Source organism: Uloborus diversus, chromosome 8 (genome assembly GCF_026930045.1).
Source record: "Uloborus diversus isolate 005 chromosome 8, Udiv.v.3.1, whole genome shotgun sequence".
Lineage (NCBI taxonomy): Eukaryota > Metazoa > Arthropoda > Arachnida > Araneae > Uloboridae > Uloborus > Uloborus diversus.
Genome location: NC_072738.1, coordinates 26,658,672 through 26,664,671, shown reverse-complemented (window position 1 = coordinate 26,664,671; position 6,000 = coordinate 26,658,672). Strand labels below are relative to the sequence as shown.

General features: G+C 34.5%; 1 protein-coding gene across 1 annotated transcript in view; it reads left to right on the top strand.

Annotated features, from left to right (window-relative positions):
- LOC129227982 (phospholipid-transporting ATPase IA-like) overlaps window positions 1–6,000 on the top strand; it is an 85,020-nt gene that overhangs the window by 28,838 nt on the left and 50,182 nt on the right. The gene's annotated exons all lie outside the window — the stretch shown is intronic.

The window sequence follows — 6,000 nt, the reverse complement described above, 5'->3', positions numbered from 1 at the left end:
ACCACGGTGTCTCCCACAAAGCGAGCAAGAATAGCTGGATGGTTTCCGGACTCTTTGGAAGGTAAGCATATTTTTTACTGTTAATGGCAGATAAAAAAATAACCACGATTTTGAAATCTAGAGAAAATTTCTGTCTAGTTTCATATGTAATTCGATATAAAAATATGGTATTTTGAGAAATAGATTCACACCCCCCAACAAGCCAATATCTCGCTGCTGGATAAGACAAAAACTATAAGACCTGATTTAAGAAATGGTTAGTTATTTTAGTAATTAACACCTACACAGATTAACTATATCATATGCAATATTAAGTTGAAACTAAAAGGAAATTCCATTTTGAGAAAAAAAACATAAGCGCAATTAGATCCTAAGATTTTGTATGATATAACGCTTTTGTGCTGTTCTTTTTCATATTTTAAATGTGTTTCATTTCAAAAACTTAGTTTTTCTAATTTTCAAACTAAAAGTATGAACTTTGCTTACAAATTTACGTTGCAAAAAACCTATGCTTATGTACATTGGAAATAAAAGCAGCTCCTAGTTTAAGCTTCAAAGAAATTTGTACAGAACTTTTTAAAGAAACACTTTTTATGTATTTAATATTTTTAAAATATTTTTTTACTAACCTGTCAATAGATATACTACCTGTTTCAATATTCCATCCGAACAGACGAACGAAAATTTGTTAACAAAAAGTTAATAATATAATACATTTAATTATTGCGCATTTAGTTAAAGTTAGATTTAAGTTTGAACCTGGCTTTATGATGTGCTATGTAATTATTCTTCATTCCCTTTTTAATATGGGACCCTCCAAACCACTCTTCTTGTTAATATTACCAAAGATCGTCTACAAACTGCGTTTAAAAAAGTAACTTGTAAAAGTATCCAGGGGAGGGTTCTCCTTTTCGCCAACATCGTTCAAGATCAGCCTGAATTTTGTTTTAAACGCCTGAGTTTCAAAATGTTTCCGGGAGAGAACTCCCCTCCCCCTAACATCATTGAAAGTTTTCAAGAATTCCTTTTTTGGAGCTTCAATTTCGAAAAATTGCTGGTCCTTTAAAAGTTACTCATGAATCATGGATTGCCTACATTTGCAATTTAAAGAGTTCAATTTCGAAAAAATTTTGCGAGAGGACCTCACAATCTCTTCAACCCCTAACCTTACCAAAGATAGTCAGTCTAGAATGCGTTTTTAAGTCTATAAATTAAAAAAAATTCCTGGGATGGGCTTTTTAATCTCTCCTCCCCTTAACATCACCAAAAATCGTCTAAAAACAGCCTTTTTAGAGCTACAATTTCAAACAATTTCCGGGGGAGCGCTCCAAACCTCTTCTCCCTTACCATTACCAATGGTAATTAGAATGCATCTTTAAGACTGTAAATTATCCTCAGAAAAATTTCTTTATGTGGGCCCTCGAATCTCTCCTCCACTTATCATCACGAAAAGATTGTATTAAACTGCGTTTTTAGCTCTACAATTGCAAAAAAAGAGCCCCCCGCTCCTCCTTTGTAACATTATTGGAGATAATGTTTGCGTTTTCAAGGTTTCAATTTCGAAAAATGGTCCGGGGATGGGGAGCTCGCACCCGAGCCTTTAATGTAGCAAAAGACAGTTAAAATGCATTTCTAAAGATTACAAATCAGAAAAATTACCTTTGATGGGTCCTCAAATCTCTCCTCTCTCTAACATCATCAAAGATCGTCTAAAACTGCATTCTTAGAGCTACAATTTCGAAAAATATGCAGCTGATCGCCACCGAACCTCTTCTCCCCTAACATTACCAGAGATAGTCTAAAATGCGTTTTTAAGACTAAAAATTCAAAAAATTTTACGGGGGAGAAACCCCTGGGCCCCCTTTTCTTCGGAATTAATATTATACTTACGGTTGGTTCATATCCGATTCCTCTTAAAATAATACACGTTTGTTAAAGAAAAGAGGAATATTACTGGAAAGGTTACAGCCTTTATGTTCAACTTGTGTCGCCTAGTGAAAATTCCTAAAAAATGCTCTGGTTTAAAGGTGGGCTCTATATTGATATTTGTAAAATTCTAAAATTCCCAAAGCATCATATTTTTTCAAATGGCCCCCTCCGAAAATTCTGTCTGGATCCGCCCCTGGGTGAAACATGTAAAAATTCAACTTCTGTGCACAGTTTCAAAGATGAGGATTGTGATATTGAATGTTGATGCTTTTTTTTTCTCTAGATTTTTGCTGACATTACTATCTTCTCTTTATATATCTTACATGCTTTTAAAAAAAACATTATATGTCAGTTTTTAAAGTACTAAATAAATGATATTCTGCAATTTTTTTTGAAAATTCATTATAAGGTCACATTTTTTCCATTATCATATTCTTATTCCAAAGCTAGAAATGGTAAGATTTCTTTCAGAAATTGAATAAAAGCTACTTGATTATTCAATAAATGGAATATATCAATCATTTTGAAGTTCATATTTTAAAAAGAATACCGTAAAAACTTCTTTTTTTTTAGTAGGTTTTTCATTCTGCTGCATATTACGTAGGAAATAGAAATTTTAGCTTTTGATGTCAAAACAATTTTTTGAACTATTTCATTGGCTACTGTAGAGTATATATCAAAACAGTATTACTTTTAGAGCATACAGTTTTTTTCAGAACTGAAAAATCTTTATTTTTGCAGAGTTATAAGGAAAACAAAAAGTACTAGGCGGTCATCTTTTTGATCCGCCATTTTGGATGGAAGCTCACATGAGATCTTTGGGGACTTTTTAGGATTTACTTTACATACTATGAGAAACTAATTCTGAAAATATTTCTTAATTATAAATTTGTGGTGCAAAAAATCCTAATTTTACTGGACTATTTTTACTTTTTTTTCCTTTTCCTACTTTTTACTGTGTCATTAAAAAAATTTTGAATTTGTAAAGTATTATGGAGCAAACTGCATATTCATACAACAGTTGTTGCTTTTCTATGAATTTTTAAAACATGTCAAGCACTTTTCAGACACCTTGCATAATTGTATAATAAGCATGTATCAACAAATCTTCAGAAGACAATGTTAGTTTAAAATCTGGTTGTGAAAAGATTCTCTAAGGAAAACAAATTGTTGCAACTTTTACATTCAAACACACACACAAATTGTATACTTAAATTTTTTTCAGTCTACGTAAAGCAGAAAATTAGATAGGTGGTCCAATGGACAGAAAAGTGTGTCAACCTGTGGTTTAAATTAATAGTGTTTAGTTAAAGCTTGCAGCCTTTTCTTCTAAATTATGAAATTGAAAGGCTTGTTGCAGAAATGTGACAAGCTACAAGGAGTGACTTTTAGATCAAAATTTTTGTTTCTCATCACTAAAATTGAATTAAACATGATAATGGATAATGTCATTTGGAGAAAAACATATCTGGTCTTAGTATTGCAGAATATAGAATGCATAATACCTTTGAAAAATTCTATAAATACTTTTTATAAGTTGGAAATTGGCTACCTGGAAAATTTCATCATGTGGCATATCACATTCTTGCCCCTAACCCTTCGATTAAAAATATTTACCACTATGGTTTAAACCATTTACCATCGTGAGCCAGTTATTTTAACGGACTTTGTGCCTATATTCTGGCAAGAAAGAGCATTAAATTCAGGTTTTAAGTCAATATTTATTTCATTTTAAATTTTTTAAAAATGCACCATTATTGTCGCCACTGAGAGATAGTTTGTACAGAGCCGATCCTAGGGTGTCGGCCGCCCGCGTGCAAAGACCTAATGTACCGCCCCTAAAGAGTAATTTGCATATTTTGACTAATCTTTAACGTCCATAAAAATCTTTCTCCAAATTTCTATACCAAGTTCCAATTTAAAAAAGAAAGGAAAAAAAATTAATTTGAATTTTGACATCTTGAATTCAAATTATGTTTTTCGCAACCACGAGTGTGTAGGCGTGTGTGCTTGTGTGTGGGGGAGGTATGTGTGTTTGTGTGTATGGGGTATGTGTATGTGTGTGTAGGTATATGTGTTTGTGTCTGTGTGCATGCATGAATATGTGGGTAGTTGTGTGTATGTATGTGTTTGTGTGTGTGTATGTGTAGGTGTCTGTATGTATGAGTGTGTGTATGTGTTGGTGTGTGTGTATGTGTAGGTGTCTGTATGTGTTTGTGTGTGTGTATGTGTTTCTGTATGTGTGTAGGTGTATGTGTGTGTATATGTTTGTGTGTATATGTGTTTCTGTATGTGTTTGTGTAGGTGTATGTGTGTATGTGTTTGTGTGTATGTATGCGCGTGTGTGTAGGATATGAACGCAACCTGGAGACGGCTTTCGCTATAGGAGCAGCATCGTGGGGAGCCGGTCGACGGTGGTGCTGGCGGGAAAATATAATGATATCATATCAAAACCGTCAAATGAAAGCAATAAGCAATCGTGATTGCTCAAAAAAAAAACAGAAGATTGATAAACTTATAAAAAGGAAGAAAAGTTTTATAGTAAGAAACTCCTTAGGTACAATTTATATCTTTGACGAAAGTAATAAATACCAAAATTTACTAGTCTTAAAAACGCATTTTATAGTCTGTCTGCGGTGACATCAGAGGAAGGACGGAGGAGGGGAAAGCGGGAGGGGGGGATCCGGGGAGGGGGGATTGCTCCAAGAAAATTATCGAAATTGGCGTATGAAAAATAGATTTAGTTAATCTTTGGTTGTGCTCGGTTGCAAGGACAAAAGAGTCGGGTATGCTCAAGGTGCATGGAGAAATTTTCGAAATTGACGTCAATTATCGCAATTTTAGGAACTTTTACGAGAATTCAGGAGATAGTAATGTTGTTGTTCTTTCCTAAAATTCTTTCAAAATTGAAATCAGTTTGAAGCTATTTTTTGCGACTGTAGCGTAGGAAGGATCGGTGCTCTTCCCGAAAATTTTCCGAAACTGAAGTTTTAAACACGCAATTTTGGGTTACTTTTGTTGACGTTGCTAGAGGGAGGGAGATTCAATCGTCTCCCATCGAAGCTTTTCGAAATTGAAGTTTAAATCGCAAATTTTGGCTATCTTTGGTGACGTAAGGGGATCTGGCGACTTTCCTCCGGTAATTTCTCGGCACTATTGTTTCAAAAACCCATTTTTGGCAAAATTTAAAAACGAAAGGGGAAACGTGAAAATATTCCAAACCGAAATATTTTTCAGAACTAAAATCCATTATAGGCTATTTTTAGAAGGAAGGGTTTTGAAGCTCCCAAGTGGATGTTTCTAAAAGCGCAATTTTATACTATCTTTGGTGACGTTAACGATACTGGGAAGCTTCGGCGGATCTTACGGATATTTTTCGATATTAATATCTGAAAAATACAACTATAGACTTTTGTCCACCTCACCTCGGCGATTGATGGGTATGCCCTAGTGCGATGAAAAGTTACATAAGCCAAGCAGTTCTCCTCCGGAATTTTTTTGAAATTGAAGTCCCAAAAACGTATTTTATGCATTGTTTGATAACGATGGAACTAAGAGCGGGCGGGGGTTCAGTGTGCCCTCACGAACTGTTCTTAGAAACTGAAGTCAATTTCAGGCCAGTTTAGGCAGGAAGGGTTCTGTGGCTCCACGGAACCGTCTAAAAACGAAATTTTGAGGTATGGTGATTGCATTGGAGAAAAGAGGGATCCGGGGTCCTTCCCCGAAAGTTCTTGAAACGAATGTCTGAAAAATGCAATTTTAGTTTGTTTTTCATTAAATTAAGTAGGAGGGGGTGGGATTAGGTGCTTCTCTAAAGACGCTAATTGAGATTGTCTTTGGTAGTAATCGCAAAAAGTCCATTGCAAAAATTTCGAAAAAGAAATCCGAAAAATGTCATTAAGCAATTTTTGATGACATTAGGAAAGGCTGTCCTCTAAAAACACATTTCAGATTTCAGAGCCAACATTTTTAGGCTATTTTTGATTAAGTTAAGGTGGAAGGGGTGAATCAGAGACTTAATTGGGTCCTTACGATCAGTGGTTCAACCAGTGAAATGTTCCAAAATTAAAA